Source organism: Astyanax mexicanus, chromosome 15 (genome assembly GCF_023375975.1).
Source record: "Astyanax mexicanus isolate ESR-SI-001 chromosome 15, AstMex3_surface, whole genome shotgun sequence".
Taxonomy (NCBI): Eukaryota; Metazoa; Chordata; class Actinopteri; order Characiformes; family Acestrorhamphidae; genus Astyanax; species Astyanax mexicanus.
Window position 1 is genome coordinate 14,863,377 of NC_064422.1, and position 22,981 is coordinate 14,886,357.

The 22,981-nt window shown below is 39.0% G+C and overlaps 1 protein-coding gene across 10 annotated transcripts in view; it reads left to right on the forward strand.

Moving 5' to 3' along the window:
- Positions 1-22,981, forward strand: part of rpl38 (ribosomal protein L38) — an 888,922-nt gene that overhangs the window by 646,321 nt on the left and 219,620 nt on the right. The window contains exon 1 of one of the 10 annotated variants that reach the window (XM_049464419.1): positions 14,265-14,268. The exons of the other annotated variants lie outside the window; for them this stretch is intronic. The gene's annotated coding sequence lies outside the window, so the exon portion shown is untranslated. Of the gene's footprint in view, positions 1-14,264; positions 14,269-22,981 lie in introns of those variants that run through there. 10 annotated transcript variants of the gene reach the window in all.

The following is a 22,981-nucleotide window of genomic DNA, read 5'->3' on the forward strand; positions in this document are numbered from 1 at the left end:
GGTGTTTCTAATAAAGTGGCCACCAGTGAGTAGAATCATTACATAGGTAGGTAGGTGTTTCTAATAAAGTGGCCACAAGTAAGTAGAATCATAACATAGGTAGGTGTTTCTAATAAAGTGGCCACCAGTGAGTGGAAGCACAAAGCAGGTAGGTGTTTCTAATAAAGTGGCCACCAGTAAATAGAATCACAACATAGGTAGTTGTTTCCAATAAAGTGGCCACCAGTAAATAGAATCTCAACATAGGTAGTTGTTTCCAATAAAGTGGCCACCATGGTGTGGAAATACAAAGCAGGTAGGTGTTTCTAATAAAGTGGCCACCAGTAAGTTGAATCACAACATAGGTAGGTGTTTCTAATAAAGTAACCACCATTAATTGGAAACACAAGATAAGTAGGTGTTTCTAATAAAGTGGCCACCAGTGAGTAGAATCATTACATAGGTAGGTAGGTGTTTCTAATAAAGTGGCCACAAGTAAGTAGAATCATAACATAGGTAGGTGTTTCTAATAAAGTGGCCACCAGTGAGTGGAAGCACAAAGCAGGTAGGTGTTTCTAATAAAGTGGCCACCAGTAAATATAATCATAACTTGTTTCTAATAAAGTGGCCACAAGTAAGTAGAATCATAACATAGGTAGGTGTTTCTAATAAAGTGGCCACCAGTGAGTGGAGACACAAAGCAGGTAGGTGTTTCTAATAAAGTGGCCACCAGTGAGTGGAGACACAAAACAGGTAGGTGTTTCTAATAAAGTGGCCACCAGTGAGTGGAGACACAAAGCAGGTAGGTGTTTCTAATAAAGTGGCCACCAGTAAATATATTCATAACTTAGGTAGGTGTTTCTAATAAAGTGGCCACAAGTAAGTAGAATCATAACATAGGTAGGTGTTTCTAATAAAGTGGCCACCAGTGAGTGGAAGCACAAAGCAGGCAGGTGTTTCTAATAAAGTGGCCACCAGTGAGTGGAAGCACAAGGTAAAAAAGGTGTTTAAAATAAAGAAACACAGTGTAAGGTGATGTTTCTAATAAAGCGGCCACCAGTGAGTAGAATCACAACATAGCTAGGTGTTTCTAATAAAGTGGCCACCATTGAGTAGAAACACAAGTTACTGTAGGTAGGTGTTTTTTTTAATAAAGCGGCCACCAGTGAGTGGAAGCACAAAGCAGGTAGCTGTTTCTAATAAAGTGGCCAGTAGGTGGAAGCACAGAGTTGCTATTATTAACTCGCAAGAGATGACATCACTCTCTATAATATCACATTAAAGGACAGGGGCGGGGTTTCAGGGTGTCTGCAGTGTTAATGGATTTAACAGACTTTATAAATGGTCTGGGAGGCGGGGTTAAAGGTCAGGGCTCGGGGCCGACCGTCGAAAATTCAGAAATGAGTTTGCTGCCAAACGTCCAGCAGAATGACCTTTTCAGAGGAACGCTGTGCTCTCCTGTCGGCCAATCAGCATCTGTGGAGAACGGGGGGTAAAGGCCGACAGTCTGAGGGTCCGAATATGAAAGGGTGGTCTTTGCTAATTGGACACGGTGTCAACAGGGTGATTCCAGCTGTTTGAGCTCAGATATGAAGATTTTAATTTCAACCAAATTTTACAGCATTTCCTCACGTCACTCTCTTTACTGACTACTACAATGTTTCTCACTCTCTCTCTCTCTCTCTCTCTCTGTCTCACTCTCTGTCTCTGTCTCTCTCTCTCTCTCTCTCTCTCTCTCTCTAATTAATCAAGCCTTTCTCCCCCTGTTAAATACACATCAGGCAAAGGCAGAATGTCACCAAAACAAACGTCTGACAATTTCGTCTAAGAAATGCCAAAACCATCGGTCCTCAGACGAGCACAGACACAAACAAGTCTGTAGCATCTTCTCAGTGTGTGTGTGTGTTTGTGTGTGTGCATACATGTGTGCTTCCTGTGAAGTCTGGCTGACCTTTTCTGCTTCAATCAACATCTGTCAGTCTGATCTCGTATAAGCCCACTGTCTTGAAAAGTATACACTATACAACTCTGAAAAAAAATTAAGAGACCACTTTAGTTTCTGATCCAGTTTCTCTGATTTTGATATTTATAGGTTTATGTTTGAGTGAAATAAACATTGTTGTTTTATTTTATAAACTACAGACAACATTTCTCCCAAATTACAAATAAAAATGTTGTCATTTAGAGCATTTATTTGCAGAAAATGAGAAATGGCTGAAATAACAAAGAAAAACAAAACAGCAGAGCTTTCAGTTCTCAAATAATGCAAAGAAGACAAGTTCAAATTCATGAAGTTTTAAGATTTCAGAAATCAATATTTGGTGGAATAACCCTGGTTGTTAATCACAGTTTTCATGCATCTTGGCATCGTGTTCTCCTCCACCAGTCTTACACACTGCTTTTGGATAACTTTATGCCTGCACTCCTGGTGCAATAATTCAAGCACTTCAGTTTGGTTTGATGGCTTTTTTCAATTTTCAAATCAAAGAAACTAGTTATTTTTAAGTGGTCTCATTTTCTTTCCAGAGCTGTATTTAAAAACTGCAAACTTGGTGGGTGGTATTAACATTGTAAGACTTTGCATTAATTGCATTTTCAAAGTGCATGTGATGTAAGCTGTTGACTCATGCTTTTGAACCTGCGACCTCCCACTCACAGACCAGCTAAATTTTTAACCTTAAATAAAAAAGCACCCCATACTGGTCAACTGGCTTAACCAGCATAGCAGAGATGTACTCTTTCTCTCTTTTTGACATGGGCTGAAAGAAGAGTGAAGAGTAGATCCTGAAGGAAGGTTTACAATAAGAGAATGAAAGAATCAGTGACAAAAAGAGAGAGAGAAGCTCAGAGAAATGAATAATAAAAAAGTAGTTGAGGGAAGGTTGTACCTTATTAAACAGTACATTTCTGAGTAGAAAAACCTCACAAATGTGCGACAGAACCGACCAAATCAGGTGTTTTTCACGTAAAACCAGACCCTATGAATTTTTCTCCCACTATGTAATTATTAAAATAAATAAACTTTTTTCACAGTCGCTGTATCGTCATGACCAGCTCTAAACAGCACAGCTGACAGGAGCAAAGCTAACAGGGGCACAGCTAACAGGAGTACAGCTGACAGGAGCACAGCTTACAGAAGCACAGCCAACAGGAGCACAGCTAACAGGAGCACAGCTAACAGCAGATAAAGCAAGTCTCCCTGAAGCTGCGGGAGTCTCCCGCATTTCGGTAGTGTCTCCCTGATGCTCGCGAGTCACATATAATCTCCCAGAACCCAGAACGAGTGCCCCAAACGCGCTCACAGGCCACAGACTTTTTTTCTCTAATCGCGTGTGGGAAGGAGAGAGAGAAAACAGAGAGGGTTCTGATTGGCCTGTTCTCTGCAAAGAGTCTGTGAGACAGCCAATCAGTTTTCAGTGTGGGCGGGCAGTGGTTTTCCCCCCTCCCGGATGGGATTTGTTCAGTGAGTGAGAGAAAGCAGATCATGGCGGAGGCAATATTAATAATTATTGTAATATGATATGAAATGTTTTTGATGTTGTGCAAATTTTTGTGATATTGTAACTGTCAATTTTTTGTCAAATAAAGGCTTTTTTTCCAAAAAAAAAAGAGAGCAGAGGCCTTCCAAAAAGAAAAAAGATAAAACTAATTTCACCTCTGAATACTCTAAATTTGATTTAAAAAAAGTAAAATGAATTAATATAAAAGTAAAATTTCATTATCCTTTGGTGTGTGTGCAAGTTTTTTTTTGTTTTGTTTTTTTTTTGGCGAGGGGGGGGGGACCTCCCTGAAATCAACTTTTGCAACTTACATATTTAAAACACGCTCTAAAACAATGATCATAGATAACAATAATGTTGGTACTTATTAAAAGTTCAATTGTACAATCATTTTACATCACATCTTCAAAAAAAAAAGAGATGTTCTAAAATAGTCATGTGCTCCCATTTGCTTCTATTTTTATAATAGTAATAATACAGAGCATAAATATAGTAAAGCCCTTTAGTAAGTACAGTTCAGCCTTTTCAAATACGCCTATCCAGAGATAATACATAACTATATAACCAGAGTTACAAGGTTATGAAGAAGGGTTGGGGTTTTCATCACAACTTAATCACAAGCGATTTTAATAGAAATACGACATTTACATTTAGTACGCAGTTTTACAATGAAGTAAGAGTTTTTGGTTTGGTCTGAACCAAAATAGCAGGTTTAAAAGCTCTGCGAACTGATGGTGCCAAATTTAGCCAGACTAAAAATATGTAGTTTTGGTCAGAAACAACTGAATCATGGTCTGGTTTTGTTTATAGTGTGAAAACACTTTTTTTTAGATGATATTTTTTTATCTACAAGAACATAAACAACAAAAGAAGTTTAACCCCTTATTTATAAAAAATATATACACCTGCACTGTAAGGGAGGCATCTCACTGAATTGTTGACACTCTTGTTGGAGTTTGACAGCAACTAATGCACTGAATGATGTTAAAGGCAGAGGATATAAACTTTTTCTCAGCTTTTACAGCTCCATTCCAACAGACGAGAGGAATTTTACTCCGTCTCCTCTGGAGAACCTGTCAGAGAACCCAAACGCCACAAGACAGAACTCCACTCGTCTCTCCGCTCTCTACCCATTCTGTCTCCTCCTCAGATCTCTCTGCTGTTGGGAGAAGAACAGATCAGCTCATAGGGGAACAGGAAGCAGACCACAGAACGCTGGCAGTACTGTCAGAAGGAATTTTGGGTAAATTCTTTTTCTGCCACTTGTTATGACACTAATATGACGACTGAGGAAAATCCAGAATAAAAAAAAATAGAAGCAGAACAGAAGCCGTGTGAAGTTCTGAGGGGTCTGTGCTGGAGTGTTGGAGGGTCTTTCTGACAGCATGCTGAATGTAGAGTATGGAGTGTGGGAAAGCTCGATCGAGAGAGAACAATATCAGAATGAATAAAAAGTTTTCAGCAGGCTACTAAATTAATAAATGTCCTTTAGTATTATATCTTTCTCTCTCTCTCTACAGTTGCAAGAAAAAGTATGTGAATCCTTTGGGATTACTTGGATTTCTGCATAAATTGGTAATTAAATTAAAGCACAGTCTGCTTAAACTTACACCACACAAAACAAATTATATGTTTGCATGGATTTATTGAACACAACATGTTTATATTCACATTGAGGGTGGAAAAAGTATGTGAATCTTTGGATTTAATAACTGGTTGACTCTCAATTGGCAGCAACAACCTCAACCAAACTCAACCTTTCCTGTAGTTGCAGGTCAGACCTGCACAACAGTCAGGAGGAATTTTGGATCATTCCTCTTCACTAAACTGTTTCAGTTCAGCTATAATATTCTTGGGATATCTGCTGTGAATCGCTCTCTTGGGGTCATGATGGCACAGCATCTCTGTTGGTTTGAGGTCAGGACTCTCCAGAAGGCGTATTTTCTTTGTTGAAGCCATTCGGTTGCTGATTTACTTCTATGTTTTGGGTCGTTGTCCTGTTGCATCATCCATCCTCTGTTGAGCTTCAGTTGGCAGACAGATGATCTTAAGTTTTTTTCTGCAAAATGTCTTGGTAAACTTGGGAATTCATTGTTCCGTTGATGGCGGCAACCCGTCCAGACCCTGAGGCAGCAAAGCAGCCCCAAACCATGACGCACCCTCCACCATGTTTCACAGCTGGGATGAGGTTTTAACGATGGTGTGCTGTGCCTTTTTTTCTCCACACATAGCATTGTGTGTTCCTTCCAAACAACTCAATTTTGGTTTCATCTGTCCACAATATATTTTGCCAGTCGTGCTGTGGAACGTCCAGGTGCTCTTTTGAAAACTTCAGACGTGCAGGAATGTTTTTTTTTTTTTTGGACAGCAGTGGCTTCCTCCGTGGTGTCCTCCCATAAACTCCATTCTTGTTTAATGTTTTCCGTATTGTAGATTTGTCAACAAAAATTTCAGCATGTGCCAGAGATTTCTGTAAGTCTTCAGCTGACGCTCTAGGATTCTTCCTCACCTCATTGATCATTCTGCGCTGTGCTCTTGCAGTCACCTTTACAGGACAACCATGCCTAGGGAGAGTAGCAACAGTGCTGAACTTTCTCCATTTGTAGAGCGTCTGTCTTACCGTGGACACATGAACATCAAGGCTTTTAGAGATACTTTTCTAACCCTTTCCAGCTTCATGTAAGTCAACAACTCTTGAACGTAGGTCTTCTGAGAGCTCTTTCGTAAGAGGCATGATTCACATCAAGCAATGCTTCTTGAGAACAGCAAACTCAAAACTGGTGTGTGTTTTTAAAGAGCAGGACAGCTTTAATCAACACATTCAATCTCATCACATCCTGGCTCTAATTAGCTCTTAGAAAAGTCATTAGCCCATCTTAACCAGTTTTACCAGCATGAGCAGGGGATGTTTTTGGTTCTCTTTATTCCAGGTATAGATTATGGTCAGAACTGTATTGTTTTAATCTTCCATATGTTCCATAACATCTTTCACTCATTAAAAACTTATTCTCCAGGTGGAAACCAGGGCATAGCTTGGCTTTTAGTTGAACTAGCCCCGCTACACACACTCACACACACTTGCATATTATTCCAAACAAATTCCAGTTGAGCGCTTGGACCCCTTTGGGTTGCCACATCCATCCTGACCCACTTCTTCCCTCGGAGTGAATTGGACAGGCTCGTTAAAATGCAAATTCTTCCTTTTCCCTCTTATTGCCGTTTTGTCACTTTCTCTCTCTGAGAGTGAGTCGTGATGAGGAGAGAGAGTGAGAGAGTGCGGCTCAAGACTCGGAGGTGAAATTATAATGTTGGGCTGTTTCCGCTCATTACTCTCTCTCTGCTGACGAGCTGCTGATTGCTCCGAGTTCAGTTAGAATATGACTGCCGGCCTCAGATTGCTCCATGATGTTTGTTGTAAACCAGCATTATTTGTGTATTTCGCAGAAATGAACGGTAATAAATGCTCAGCCCAGGTGAGGAACATCTGCTCCAGGTCAGAGATGAGTGTTCCCGTGTGATTACTACTTCAGGTAAGTGTTCCCAAGCAGAAAGACTCAGTAGACTCTGTCCATGTGAATATTCTCAGGTAAGTGTGCTTGTCAAGTGATTATTCACAAGGAAGTTTCCTTAGGTGGCAAATAACAGGTGAATGTGGTCAGGTGAGTACTTTTAGGTGAGTTAAAACAGGTGAGTGTGCTCAGGTGAACACTTTTAGGTGAGTTTGAACAGGTGAGTGTGCTCAGGTGAACTCTTTTAGGTGAGTTAAAACAGGTGAGTGTGTTCAGGTGAACACTTAGGTGAGTTTGAACAGGTGAGTGTGCTCAGGTGAACTCTTTTAGGTGAGTTAAAACAGGTGAATGTGGTCAGGTGAGTACTTTTAGGTGAGTTAAAACAGGTGAGTGTGTTCAGGTGAACACTTTTAGGTGAGTTTGAACAGGTGAGTGTGCTCAGGTGAACACTTATAGGTGAGTTTAAAAAGGTGAGTGTGCTCAGGTGAACACTTTTAGGTGAGTTAAAACAGGTGAGTGTGGTCAGGTGAATACTTTTAGGTGAGTTAAAACAGGTGAGTGTGTTCAGGTGAGTACTTTTAGGTGAGTTAAAACAGGTGAGTGTGTTCAGGTGAACACTTTTAGGTGAGTTAAAACAGGTGAGTGTGGTCAGGTGAATACTTTTAGGTGAGTTAAAACAGGTGAGTGTGTTCAGGTGAGTACTTTTAGGTGAGTTAAAACAGGTGAGTGTGTTCAGGTGAACACTTTTAGGTGAGTTAAAACAGGTGAGTGTGCTCAGGTGAACTCTTAGGTGAGTTAAAACAGGTGAGTGTGCTCAGGTGAGTACTTTTAGGTGAGTTTGAACAAGTGAGTTTGCTCAGGTGAGTACTTTTAGGTGAGTTTGAACAGGTGAGTGTGTTCAGGTGAACAATTTTAGGTGAGTTTGAACAGGTGAGTGTGCTCAGGTGAACACTCATAGGTGAGTTTAAACAGGTGAGTGTGTTCAGGTGAACACTTTTAGGTGAGTTTGAACAGGTGAGTGTGTTCAGGTGAACACTTTTATGTGAGTTTAAACAGGTGAGTGTGCTCAGGTGAACTCTTTTAGGTGAGTTAAAACAGGTGAGTGTGCTCAGGTGAGTACTTTTAGGTGAGTTAAAACAGGTGAGTGTGCTCAGGTGAGTACTTTTAGGTAAGTATGTTTAGGTGAGTTTTTCCAGGTGAACACTTGAGTATACCTATGTGAGTTTGCACAGGTGAGTATGTTTCTGTGAATATTGTCAGGTGAGTATTTTCAGGTATGTGTCCAGTTGTGTGTTTTCAGGTAAATGTGCACAGGTGAATATTTTCAGGTGGTTTTAGCAGGTGACTATTTTTAGGTGAATGTGCACAGGTGAGTATTTTCAGGTGAATGTGCACAGGTGAGTATTTTCAGGTGAATGTGCACAGGTGAGTATTTTCAGGTGAGTTTGAACAGGTGAGTTTTTTTTCAGGTGGGTTTAACAGGTGAGTATTTTTTTAGGTGAATGTGCACAGGTGAGTATTTTCAGGTGAATGTGCACAGGTGAGTATTTTTTCAGGTGAATGTGCACAGGTGAGTTTTTTCAGGTGAACGTGCACAGGTGAGTATTTTCAGGTGAATGTGCACAGGTGAGTATTTTTTCAGGTGAATGTGCACAGGTGAGTATTTTTTCAGGTGAATGTGCACAGGTGAGTATTTTTTCAGGTGAATGTGCACAGGTGAGTATTTTCAGGTGAGTTTGAACAGGTGAGTATTTTCAGTTGAGTTTGGACAGGTGAGTATTTCCAGGTGAGTGTGTCCAGGTGAATATTCATGGTGAAGTATTTTAGGTGATTAGTCTAGGCAGTGTGTGTTTATGTGATAATACCTAGGTGAGTTGTTCGTGGAGAAGTTGAGTATTCTCAGGTAAATAATGTCAGATGAAAAAGCTTAGAAAAGTATTCTCAGGTAAATGTTCTCAGAGTATACCCAAAAGAGTGCTTAAAGGATTAGTTTCTAGCTGAGGAGTTTGAAGTGATTGTTTCAACTTGAGCACAGACATAATTTGGGGGGAGGGACATGTCCTCTGCATGAAGAACTGTACAACCTCAACAAAACAAAGATAGAAATGTGTATATTTAATGCCAAAGACATATACTTTTTGATTATTATTATTTATTATTTCCATGGATTTTTTGTGTGTTGGAAGGAAGCAACTGTTTAAAAACACCAACAGCGAAATATGTGGGGAAAAATACAGTAAAATCTTGGATTACAAATGTGATTTGATACAGCCATATTGTTGGCAAATTAAATGCACATAATAATTAAACTGAGTTTTTTTCCTCAGACTAGAACTGTACCATCAAAATCTATGACTGTCGCACTGTTCATATGTCACATATAAACTTTTATAGAATTATAGATATTTTATCCTATTTCTCCAATTCTCTTGTCAAAATAATTCAATTTCTGCTTTTTTTACTCAAAAATCAGGTTGTGTAATGTTATGTAAATGAGGACGAAAATGAAAGCTTCTAGGCTGCAGTTGTAATATTGCTGGTCAATCACCGCAAACCATATGTTTTATATTTTAGATTCTTCAAAGTAGCACATCTTGCTTAGATGACAGCTTTGCACATCCTGGCTGGATTTATGAGGTAGAGTCACCTGGCTTTTAGTTAACAGCTGTGCTGAACTGATCAAGAGTAATTTCTTGAATTTCTTGTCTCTTAATGTGTTTGAGAGCATCAGTTGTAAAGTTGTGGAGAGTTAGAATTGTTGAATACAGTGAATAACTCTATTTGAGTAATGTTTGAATGCATATTATGGATACAAGAAATACTCAACTAAGTAAAGAAATAAAATACTTTAAGAAATGAAGGTCAGTCAATCTGAACAGTCGCAAAGGCCATCAAAAATGTTATGATGAAACTGGCTCTTATTAGGACCGCCCCAGAAAAGGAAGACGAAGAGTTATCTCTGTTGCACAGGATAAGTTCACCAGAGTTACCAGCCTCAGAAACCTAAAGTTAACATCACCCCAGATAAGAGCACCTAAATGCTTTACAATATTTGGTATTTTGGTTTGTTTAACACTTTTACGTGCATTGCAAAAAATATATAATTGAATGAGAAGGTGTGTCCAAACGTTTGACTGGTACCGTATGTAATATATCTGTGCAAATATTATGAGACAGACCAGGAAAGAAAAAAAAAACAGGATTTTTCCTTTCCAAACTCCAGCAGCCAGAGAGAGCGCATCTGTGTTTCTCTGCTGGAGTCAAATCTCCCAGCTCTAAATACTCTCAGCAGGTCCAACACCACACCAGCAGCCGTTCACCATCCAAACCAGACAGCCACGCTTTCAGCAGCCGAGCCTGTTTTACATGGTTTTGGGGGGAAAAGCCCAGTGTGAGTAACCTTAGCCTCGCTGTGGTCGACCTCAGCTCTGCCAGCTAATCAGATGATGGGGCTGACTGCTGTAAACTCCTAACGGAAGGTGTATGTGTCCCTTGGAATCTAACTTCCCATAATTAATCTTATTATTCACGTTGCCTTGCCATGAGCAAGCTGGCCAGTGTTCAATCTCGCTCACAAGATAACAGCTCACAACTTATACAGCGGTGGGCATTCTCATGCACTTCATGAGCAGTTTACTGCTGTCCAATGACTACTGACATGTCTGTGTTTAACCCTTAGAACCCTAACCTCTTTCTGTGTCTTCATTTTTGTTTCTCTTTCAGGTCTTATAACATAGTAATTATATCAGACAGTCACATGAGCCCTGAGCTCTTTTACTCCAGAAGACATACGGCTGCTCAAAAATATAATCATTTAAAATGTAAAAGGAAGCAGAATTGTTATATTTTCCTGGAACTGATCATGTTTTGGTCAAAATTTTGTTAAATGTTGTTAGCTGCTAATGCTAATACTCCAGCACCCAGTGAAAATCTGGAAATCTAAGCTTACTGTAAATAAACGGAAGTGATTTACTCATCCAAATAAACAATTTTCAGGAGAGAAATATGTGTAGATTAAAACATTTTTTATTAAAGAATTACAGTTTTGTTTGCTTAACTTAGTTTATCTTTACTTAACATAGCTACCCCCCCACCACCACCCAGCGGCGAGACCTGCTGAATAAGAAAGAAAACATGGCGACAGCCCTGTTCCTTACTAGTGTTGCTTAATGCACCTTATAATCCGGTGCACTTTATAGTCTATAAAATACGGTCGTTGCAATAGTTTCAAATTGCAGTGCTATTCAGAAGTTAGATCAATAAATGATTTCGAAAAATTTAGAACAATGTGGGCAACTGTTGGTCATATTTACTGAGCTACACATTGCGAAGTAATGTGCAACGCATGTGCAACCCTGCAACATGCCAGATGTTTCGAGGTGTTTGGAGTTGTAGAGGTTCCTAATTGTGTCCTGTGATAATGCATACCATGCAGGCTAAATATTCGTACTCAGTTCCTGCTGATTTTGTGGTAGGGTTGATGAGTGTAGATATTGCATATAAAATAAATATATAAATATATAAGTGAGTGTAATAAAGACAGAAGGTGATCTTGCATCATATGAAATTATGAAATTGCACCTCCTGAGGGTAATGGAATATTAAAGGAGAACTCCAGTTTGCAGTGGACTTGAGCTGTAGTGAAACATGATAACAGGTACAAACTTTTGTCAAAAAGCCCACCTCAGTTTTCTAAAATATAGCGCTTTTAGCCGATGTTCCCAACAGGCTTACAATGCTAGTGATAGGGGCATAGTGTTTACAATCACTAGCATTGTAAGCCTGTTGGGAGCATCGGATAAGAGCGCTGTATTTCAGAATGCTTGGGGAGAACAGAGGTGTGCTATTTGTTAAAGGTTTATAATCGCTATTATGTTTCAATACACCCCAAGTCCATTTGACCCCGGATTTCTCATTTAAGACAAACTATTGTCATCTTCATTGTTAATCTCCACTTAGAAAAAAGTAGGACTCATTAATAAAGATGACCAATCTGAATGACTATGACCGTCTGGAATGAAGTTTCATTCCTGGTGATCGATTCTATCTGGGTGCAACTATTTCATGTTTTTATATTTGATGATGAATGTAAGCTTCTTCATTAGCTGGGGTGAAAATCTTTTTAAATCACATGGCAGTGGATAAAACAGAGAAATTACAGCAGACTCATCTGAAGTCCACTGAGCTGCTCCAGCTAATCTGATTCTTAATTTAGCAAAACACTGACTGGAAAAGGGTATCGTCTGACAGTTCCCCCCGTGGCTCTTCATTAGGCTGTGTGATGACTGTGTTCCTCTGGAAGCTGCAGAAAGGGGGCAGTGTTCCAGAGTCAGCGGGGGGGCTTGTTTTTCCTCCAGCAGAACACACTCGTCTAAATATCAGCTGTGACACCGCGGTCAACGCTTACAACAGCAGCAGCAGCAGCTCTGGCAGAGAAAGAACATCTCTCTCTTTACCTCTCTCTCTCTCTCTCTCTCTGTATCTCTCTCTCTCTCGCTCTCTTCTCTAATGGAACCCAGTGGTGAGAGGTAGGCAGAGCCAGGCTTTCAGCTTTCAGCTCTTGACCTCATCACTGCCCTCCTCCTGCCCATTTAAAATCAACTGAACATTTACTCCGGCTGTGCAGCGGCTCTGGCTGCTGGCTGACCGGCTGCTGTGTTATTTGCCAGGTTGAGCCGCGGACCAGCTGACCCTGAAGGAGAGAGAGAGAGAGAGAGAGAGAGAGAGAGAGTGAGAGAGAGGGAGAGAGAAAGAGAGAGAGAGAGAGAGAGAAAGAGAGAGAAAGAGAGAGAGGGAATGACTCAATCAGAAATACACAGTATAAGAAAGCAAAGGGAACTGCTGGAGGTTTGATGTCCTGTCCATGGTGCTGAAAAGAACTGAGTGGAAGCCCAAGGTACTAGGGTTTTCTAATAAAGTGGCCACCAGTGTGTGGAAGCAGAAGGTAGATAGGGGGTTCTAATAAAGTGGATGCCACTTTATTGATGTTCTTTTCAGCACCATGGACAGAAAATTCATCCTCCAGTAGTTCTTTTACTGTCTTACACAGTATATTTCTGATTGCTCTCTCTCTCTCTCTCTCTCTCTCTCTCTCTATTTTACTCACTCTCTCTCTCTTTCACTCACTGTTGGCTACTTTATTGGAAACATCTGCCTACCTACCGTTTGCTTCCACTTACTGGCAGCCACTTTATCAGAAAAAAATACTTACATTGTACAGGTAGATGTTTCTAATAAAGTGGCACAAGGTAATTGAAGCACAAGGTTGGAAGATGTTTCCAATAAAGTGTCATTGGAGTGGAGGTAAAAAGGAAGGTAGGTAGGGGTTTCTAATGGTGTGGCTACTTGTGAGTTCTTTTCAGCACCATGGACAGGGAATCCATCCTCCAGCAGTTTCTTTACTTTCTTATACAAGATATTTCTGATTGCTCTCTCTCTCTCTCTCTCTCTCTCTCTCTCTCTCTCTCTTTTGCCTATCTGTCTACCTACATGCCTCATGCTTCCACTCACTGGTGGCCACTTTATTAGAAACACCTAAACTAGTGGTCACTTTATTAGAAACACCTTCTAAGCTACCTTGTTCTTCCACTCACTGGTGGCCACTTTATTAGAAACACCTAAACTGGTGGCCACTTTATTAGAAACACTTTCCAAGCTACCTTGTGCTTTCACTCACTGGTGGACACTTTTATTAGAAACATCTAAACTGATGGCCACTTTATTAGAAACACTTTCCCAACTAGTCTGTGCTTCCACTCACTGGCTGCCACTTTTTTAGAAACACCTGCTTTTAGAAGCCTTGTGCTTCCACTAACTGGTGGCCACTTTATCAGAAACACCTGAACTAGTGGTCACTTTTTTAGAAACAACCTCCAAGCTACCTTGTGTTACCTCTAATTGGTGGCCTCTTTATTAGAAACATCTAAACTAGTGGTCATGTTATTAGAAACACCTTCCAACCTGCCTTGTGCTTCCACTCACGGGTGGCCACTTTATTAGAAACACCTTCCAAGCTACCTTGTGCTTCCACTCAGTCTTGGCCATTTTATTAGATACACTTTAGTGTAGATTAGAAAGCAAATATTCCATAGTGTGAAATATACAGTATATAGAGTTATTGAATTTAGACACAATGATGACACTCTCTAACAACTAACATCCCTGCAGCTTAACACACACACACACACACACACACTCTCTACACACACACACACACACACACACACACACACACACTCCACTAGAGATGAAGAGTGAACTGGTTGTGGTCCTCAGGCTGTGAGTAATGTTATTATAATGATAATGAAGTGAAATGCGTGATCAGTGGTGGGTAAACTCTTTCTCTCTTCCTCTTTCTCTGAACAGACTATCTGACCAATAAAATATTTTAATTAGATTTCCTCTTTATCACTTCCTCTGCTCTCTCTCTTACACACAAACACACACACACACACACACACACTGGCACACGCACACACTTACACACTCTCAGTGGAGAGCACTGCTGTTTTAATCCTCAATGTGAAAGACAGACCAAGAAACATGAAAAAACAGGCAAGTCTAGATTTGCCAGACCACCATTGGCTGCATAGAATCATTAATGTCATTTAGGGATGCTCTTCATTTTTGAAAAATGTGCTATGGCAAAAAATATGACATTAGTAGGATTTATGTAGCATGTCATGTGTTCTTCTCTGTTAAAGGACTCTGTTAAAAGCCTTTTTCTCAGAGACTTATCTGTTCATGAATTTTCTTTATAAATCATTGGTTGTTTGGATGAGCATTTTTTGTTAAATATATCATATAGCAGATGAACACAGTGATATTTGAAAAGTGAAATTAAGTTTATAGGATTTACAGAAAGTGTGCAAAAAATCTTTAAACAAAATTAGACAGGTGCATAAATTTGAGTACCCCAACAGAAAAATGACATCAGTATTTTTTGCAGAAATAACAGCCTCTAAACGCTTCCTACAGCTTCCAATGAGTGCCTGGCTTCTGGTTGAAGGTATTTTGGATCATTCTTCTTTACAGAACATCTCCAGTTCAGTCAGGTTTGATTCAGGTTTCTGATCATGAACAGCCTGCTTTAAATCACACCACAGATTTACAATAATATTCAGGTCTGAGGACTGAGATGATCATTCCAGTACTTGTTCCTCTGCATGAATGCTTTAGTAGATTTTGAGCAGAGTTTAGTGTTTAGGGTTGTTGTCTTGTTGAAGTATGCAGCCCCAGCGCAACTTCAACTTTCTCACTGATTCTTAAACATTGTTCTCAAGAATCTGCTGATATTGACTGAAATCCATGCGACCCTCAACTTTAACAAGATTCCCAGTACCTGCACTGATCACACAGCCCCACAGCATGATGAACCACCACCAGAGTTTATTGTGGGGAGCAGTAAAGTGTTTGTCTTGTAATGCTGTGTTCTTTTTTCTACATGCGTAAATAACCGCCCTCCAAATAACTGAATTTTAATTTAATCAGTCCACACACAGCACCTTATTCCAAAATAAAGCTGACTTGTTTAAATGTGCTTTAGCTTTAGCATACCTCAAATGACTCTGTTTGTGGCGTGTGCTCAGAAAAGGCTTCTTCTGCATTTCTCTCCCATACAGCCTCTCCTTGTGTAAAGTGAGCTGAATATCTGAACGATGCACAGTGACTCCATCTGCAGCAAGATGATGTTGTAGGTGGTTGGTGCTGCTCTGATTATGGTTGACTATGACTGTTCTCACCATCCTTCTCCTCTGATTATCTGAGATTTATCTTGTCTTTATCTGATACTTCAGGTTTTAACTACATCTGTGCCTTTTGTATTACCTTTTGTATTCTTCCCCTAAACCATGGTGTTAAACAATCTTTGTTTTCAGGTCATTTGAGAGTTGTGTTTCTCATAATTAAATTCACCAGTATATGTAGGTCATGGGTCAATGATTTTACCAAACTAATTTTGTGTTCCAATGATTAGTGCTAAATGTATTCAAATCAATACAATTACAAGAGTGCCCACATTTATGCACCTGCATAATTTAGTTTAAATGATTATCGCACACTTTCTGTAAATCCTATAAACTTCATTTCACTTCTCAAATATAACTGTGTTTTTTTGCTATATGATATATTTAACTGAATTTGCTGATCCAAACAACCTATGATTTATAAAAGAAAATCATGAAAATAATCTGAGGTGCCCAAACCTTTAACAGTTATCGAATGACACTATTTAATCCTTTAGGAACAGTTTTCATATTATTAGGAAAATTATCCATTCGGTTTTGCATATAACAGGAATTTGACATATTGAATTATTGTTAATATATAATATTTCAAATACACACTAAGAAAAGTAAGTACAGATTTGTACTTAAAAGAGTACGCTGGGGCAAAAAAGTACCTTTCAGTGAAAGTCCTTTTTTGTACCCATGTTTTTTGTGCCAGTAAAGATTATAAAGATTATAAACATTATCATCAACTAAATATGTGTCCACAATTGTCTGGCTTTGAAATGAAAAATGTGCAATCTAAATATATATAGTTTATTAGTACAGTGATACAGAATACTGAATGTACCTTTTGGCTGGTTAAATGGTACAAATCTGTACACTGTAAAAATAAAAAAGTTAAGAAAACTCAAAATATTAAGGCAACTTACTGCACTACATTTTTTTTTTTTAGTTTTGAGACCAACTCAGTCTTTTAAGTAAAACTTTAAATATTAAATCTCACCAACTTAAAAATGTAATTTGTGTCTTTTGTTGGTCTGATTTAAATTCTACAAAATGTGTATTGCACGTTTTGCTGACCATCCTTTAGGACCAACTAAAAAAATAAGTTGCACCAATAAAATTTATATATGAATCAAAATCATTTAGTGGGTGCCACATACTTTTGTTAATTTAACATAGCAACTGGGTAATTGGAATTTATGACTATCATATATTCACCTTATTGTCAGTTATGTAAAACTATTGCAATTAATGCAAATGTAACCAGACTGACTTGGCAACACAGAATATAGTAACCTGTTCTTACAGCTTCAACACTGAGACCAGGCCGTTACTATTATATAATGGATACGCAAATTCCAAGAGAAGGCAGCTTGTGGAGAATGCTTACACACTGATGGTGAATGAGAGGTAGAAGGACACGCCCAATATGCAAATAGTGTGATTAACGTTGCTCCATAGACCCCAATCAAATAAAGGGTCAGAGTAGTTGGCATGGCCTCGACTAGGGTTAGCTACAATAAGTAAATTTTGCCAACACAGATTATTTATTTGGACCGACTTTTAACAAGAAACTTAATAAAGTAAGTTGGGGTGATAAGTCTGCTATATTTTAGGGTGCAATTCAATATTTCTCATTTAGCTTACTTACAAATCACATTAAGCAGAACAATTTTGAGTTTTGTTTTTTACAGTGTACTTTTTTGCTGTTAGAAATTACTTTGTACTTCAGAGGGAACAAATCTGAGCCTGTAAACACCAATATTGTACCTTTGAGGGTACAATTATGAAGAGTGTACCTCTGAGTACAAAAAAGTACTCATACCTCTGTTTTTTAGAGTGTAAAGACACAAACCCACATAAAACAAAAGATCATCATTAGCCAGACTAATGATAACTTTTCTCACTCACTGAAACCTGATGCACAAAGCCAGTCACATTTGTAAATTAGTAAGTAAAACTTCCTCTTCTTCTTCTAGGCAAAAAACACATTCCTAGACATATTAGGACATATTTATCATGCAGGCTTCTCTAAGTGAGCTTTCTAAACATTTCAGAAAGACTTCTTCAACAGCCAAATGCTCAGATACTGAAACCAGATCTGTTCACACAGCATCATCATAAACACACACTGAGAGAATGATGAATAATAAGTGGGCTCATCTTCTGGTAAATAAAAGATTTGCACTCTACATGCTTTAACTGGTGTAGAACATTTATGAGAGGAAACCACCAGAAAAAACCCTGGGCGGACTTTAATATCAGACACATATAATCTGAGTAAATATAAAAATCTCTTTATACCTGTGATTAATCACTGGTACTGGAAAGCTGAGTTCAATTACACTACTAATCACAACCAGGCCTGATTACTTCCAGACCTTTAGAATCAAGAAATCAGTTAAATAGAACCTGTCTGACAACATGAAGCAGCTAAGAGATCTCAAAAAGCAACATACAGTGATTTGCTATGATCTGAAGATATTCAGAAACAGATGACAAAACAAAGTAATTGATCATCTATCAGTCTGGAAAAAGTTATTTCTAAAGCTTTGGGACTTCAGAGAACCACAGTGAGAGCTATAATTCACAAATGGAGAAAACATGGAACACTGGTGAACCTTCCCAGAAGTGACCAGCCCACCAAAATTACTCCAAAAGGGCATGAACAACTCATACAGGAGGTCACAAAAGACGCCAGAACAACATTTAAAGATCTGCATGTTTCTGAATAATGATAAGGATCTTAAAAATGTTAAAGACTCAAAGAAGACTTGCTCTCTACCAGGTTCATTGTATTTTCTGTACCTTCAGGTACGGTCTTCATTACAAGCATATTGGGTTCTGTGGGATAGTCCTCTGAGAACACATCCTCTTTTGGCTTTATTTAAATGGTATTCTGAGATGATTCACACTTTATGACATGGCGCATTATCCTGCTGGAAGTAGCATCAGAAGATACTGCTACACTGTGGTCATAAAGGGATGGAGGACATGGTCAGCAACAATACTTGGGTAGGCTGGGGCATTTGAGACACGATGCTCAATTGCTACTAATGGGCCCAAAGTGTGCCAGGAAAATCTCCCCCACACCATTTTAACACCACCACCACCAGCCTGAACCATTGATACAAGGAAGGATGGATCCATGCTTTCATGTTGTTGATGCCAAATTCTGACCCTACTGTCCGAATGAATGTCACAGCAGAAATCATCAGAGACTCATCAGACCAGGTAACGTTTTTCCTTTTCAGTCTTCTATTGTCCAGTTTTGGTGAGCCTGTTTGAATTGTAGCCTCAGTTTCCTGTTCTTAGCTGACAGGAATCAGGGCACCCGGTGTGATCTGCTGCTGCTGTAGCTCATCATCCGCCTCAAGGTTGGACGTGTTATGCTTTTTTTCTGCAGACCTCGGTTGTAACGAGTGGTTATTTGAGTTACTGTTGTCGTTCTATCAGCTTAAACCAGTCTAGCCATTCTCCTCTGACCTCTGGCACCGACAAGGCATTTACTCCCACAGAACTGAACTGCGGCTCACTGGATATTTTCTCTTTTTTTCAGATAATTCTCTGTAAACTCTAGAGATGGTTGTGTGTAAAAATCCCAGTAGATCAGCAGCTTCTGAAATACTCAGATCAGCCCGTCTGGCTCCAACAACCACGCCACGTTCAAAATCACTTAAATCAGCTTTCTTCCCCCATTCTGATGCTCAGTTTGATCTGCAGCTGATCGTCTTGGTCGTGTCTACATGCCTAAAGGCATTGAGTTGCTGCCATGTGATTGGCAGGTGTACCTAATAAAGTGTCCTGTGAGTGTGTCATGTCATATTTGTTCTCTTAGGGTTGTGGGCTCTCTTTGAGGCCTCATACTTGACAGAACAAATCTTCTTAACTTAAATCAGTGTAAAACATGTTATTCCAAGTCATTCTGCAGCATTTCTATTGGTCCAATTATCAAGAAATTCTTATACAATGCAAAAAACAAAACAACAAGGAACAAAAAGCTGCCAGATTCACAATTATGTCAAAAATGAATGACAGTAAGGCATTTGAATGATGGTGGCAATATGACTTTTCCACTCTATGTGTGAGATAGTGAACACACCAGTGCTCAGAGGTGGGAAAGAGTAACGCACTGAGGATAATGTGGAGTTTAGCCCCAGTCTGACGGGGTTAACAGGGTTAAGCAGTCTGATCCTCACTGTCTGAAGTCTGAGAGTCAGGAGAAGCTGTGGGAGCTGTCGTCATTATTTCACACACAAATTCACCGTCAGCTCCGGTGTCTACAGACGGCCTCTGGGGGGAATGGAGAGAACTGTGGCGAGAACAGGGAGCGTATCGACTGTAGCGGAGCTTCAGTTCATACTGATAAACCACAGATCCATCTCTTGTACTAGAGAAACCTGTAATCTTATATATTTCATAAACTCGGCTCTCGTCTCTAATCTGCTCTCATTGATCTTTTGACTAGAGAACATAGAGAACATAATGTTAGTTTAGGAAATTATAAAGTCCCCTACAAAAGAATTGGAAAAGTGAGGCAGCCCTTTATTTGTGCTGTAGATTAAATACATTTGGGTTTGATATTAAAAGATCAACATTTCAACGTTTATTTCCAGGCATTTACATCTGGATTTGATACACAGTTCAGAAGATAAAACCTTCTGTCTGAACCCACCCATTTTTCTTGTGAGCAAAAGTATTAAAACAGATAATCTTAAAGTAAATTAAAGTGAATAAGACTTAATATTTAGTTACAAATCCTTTTGCTTCGTTTTTTTTGTGATGCTTTTCCAGGCTTCAGTGGGTTTTGGGTCATTATCTTACTGCATGATGAAGAATCTATTAATTAGTTTGATTTCATTTTACTTTAAATTTACAGACAAAATGTTTCTATAGACTTCTGATGTTCACTTTACATCAATGAAGAGAAACGTAATGTTATTTTATTCTTTATTCTGTTTATTGTTGAGGTAAAAGTCGGGTTTTTGTTTAACGAGTGAGGGTGTACCTGCACTGAGAGCAAAATAAGGGGCTGACTGTTGACTGTTGTCAGGGTTTTAATCAGTCAGTGGTGCACCTGTATTTCCCACCGCCAAGATGAAAACACACCAGATATTTACCTGAACACACCTCACTTCCAGACCACTACGCCCATCAGTGTAGATTTATTCCCAAACTCTGATGTTTTTTTTAAGGGCACAGGGTCAAAGCGTGAAATTAGACTGTTGATGGGGTGTAAGATAGCAATGAGCATCAAGTGTCTGAATAAAATGAACCATGGTCCTCTCATATGTTCGCAGTGTGAAAACACGTGACTAATTAAGCAATAGAAGAAGAAACCGAAGAGGTGTCATGCTGAAATCAGTAGTATGGGTATAACTAGGGCTGGTACAACCTGGAATCGGATTCATCCGCTCTAAAAAGGAGACCGCATCACACCCGCTCTGTTTAAAATGATTATTTTCCGCATGCTTGGTGCAATTACCCATTCTCACCAGAGAGGGCCTTGAATCCCAAAACTTACAGACATCAGCTTTCACAGCGAACATGAGTAATCTCATTCTCATACTGTCACCACAAAGAGACAAAATCACAAAATCATCTTTTTGGATCTTGTTGGAACACATAGTGAGCATGTTTGTGGCACTTTTTTAAGAACAAATAACAATGCTTTTGCATAAACTATACATATCTTTCATATTCAATTGGTGATTTCTGTATCTACTGTAACTGTAGATTAAGCTTTATTTGTAAACAGAAATTAAAGGAATTATAAGAGAGTCCGTTGCTCTCAAAAAAGAAGGAAAAAGAAGTTAACTTATTGAACTGACAATCTCATGCATGCTTTTCTACAAGCCAATCAGTGTCAAGTATCAAGAGACCCTGCACATGTATTGGATGATGAGAGAACGTAATAAAGTACTTTAGTTTATTTGCTAAACTGCAGTGTGAAAACAAAACTAGCCGGACTCAATGTTTTTATCATACAACGTAACAAACACATGAACCTTAGTTTGTTTGTTTGTTTCATGTGAAATCTGGGAGCTGGACCCCATAAATGATCCCATTAATGACTTCACCCCATTACTGGGAAAACAAAGAATACACCACAGTGTATACTAAAACAGCTAAAATCACATTGAGCCACTGAGTCGTTTGTGTTTTGTTGTTTGCTGTATGATTGGTGAAGGTAGGTGTAGGTGTGGGGTCTGTTTATTATTTGAATTTATGTTTACCCCTGAAGAGACAATATGTTTGTTTGTGTTTATTCTGTTGTTTGTTATTAAGTGGTGGCTGCAACATATTTTATACATAGTTGAGGGAATTTATAGTCTGGGCTTTATTGCCTCATCTCTCTGTCCCTCTTTCTTTCTTTCTTTCTTTCTTTCTGTCTCAGAGCAATGTAAATCAATGTGAACAACAGTAAATCAGTTTCAGTAACACTTCAGTAGAGCTGATTTTGGCACAAATACAGCAGGACGTTATATTACTGTTTTGTTTTTTTGTTTTTTTTTTTCAAAATATAAAGCGCACCGGATTATCAGGCTCACTCTCAACATACCTCTATTTTCCGGTCTATAAGGATTATAGCACCAGTTTATAAGGCACATTAACCCTCCTGTTATGTTCTGGGTCAAATTGACCAAACGTTTGAAAGTTTGAAGATCCAGGAAAAATAGTTTCAGTATGAAACTTCTTCTGCTTCCCTTAATTAGTTTAATCAACATATACACTGGCACTCTGGTTAGCAGCTAATGCTAATGCTGCTGCACCCAGCCTTAGTGCTGGAGAACTAAACTGAAACTCCTGTACAACACTGTACTTCAGAAGAGTGGCTTTACTGCTCCTTAATTCCTGACTGGTAGAATTCATACATAAGGTGCAACAGATTGAATTGAATTGAATTTTAAGGGTTCCTTAGTCCAAGAAATATGGTAAATGTATATTAAGAATTAGAAAATATGTATAAGAATTATAACGCACATGCACATTTTATGATCTCATACAGAGCCTGAGTTACACCATCCCAACTTATTTATCTAAGCCAAATGCTCGCCTCACATCCAGGCCAAGTGCTGCATGTTCAACACCCCGGTTGCTGAGTATAGTATAGGAATCATGTTTCACCATTATTGACATGTCTCAGTGGATGCTGCCATACACCATACAACAAGCTTGGACCAAGACTTCATGCCATCTGTGATGTTTTGGAAAATTTGGACATTTTTGATAAGGTTTTATAATGGTCTGTAAGGATTTA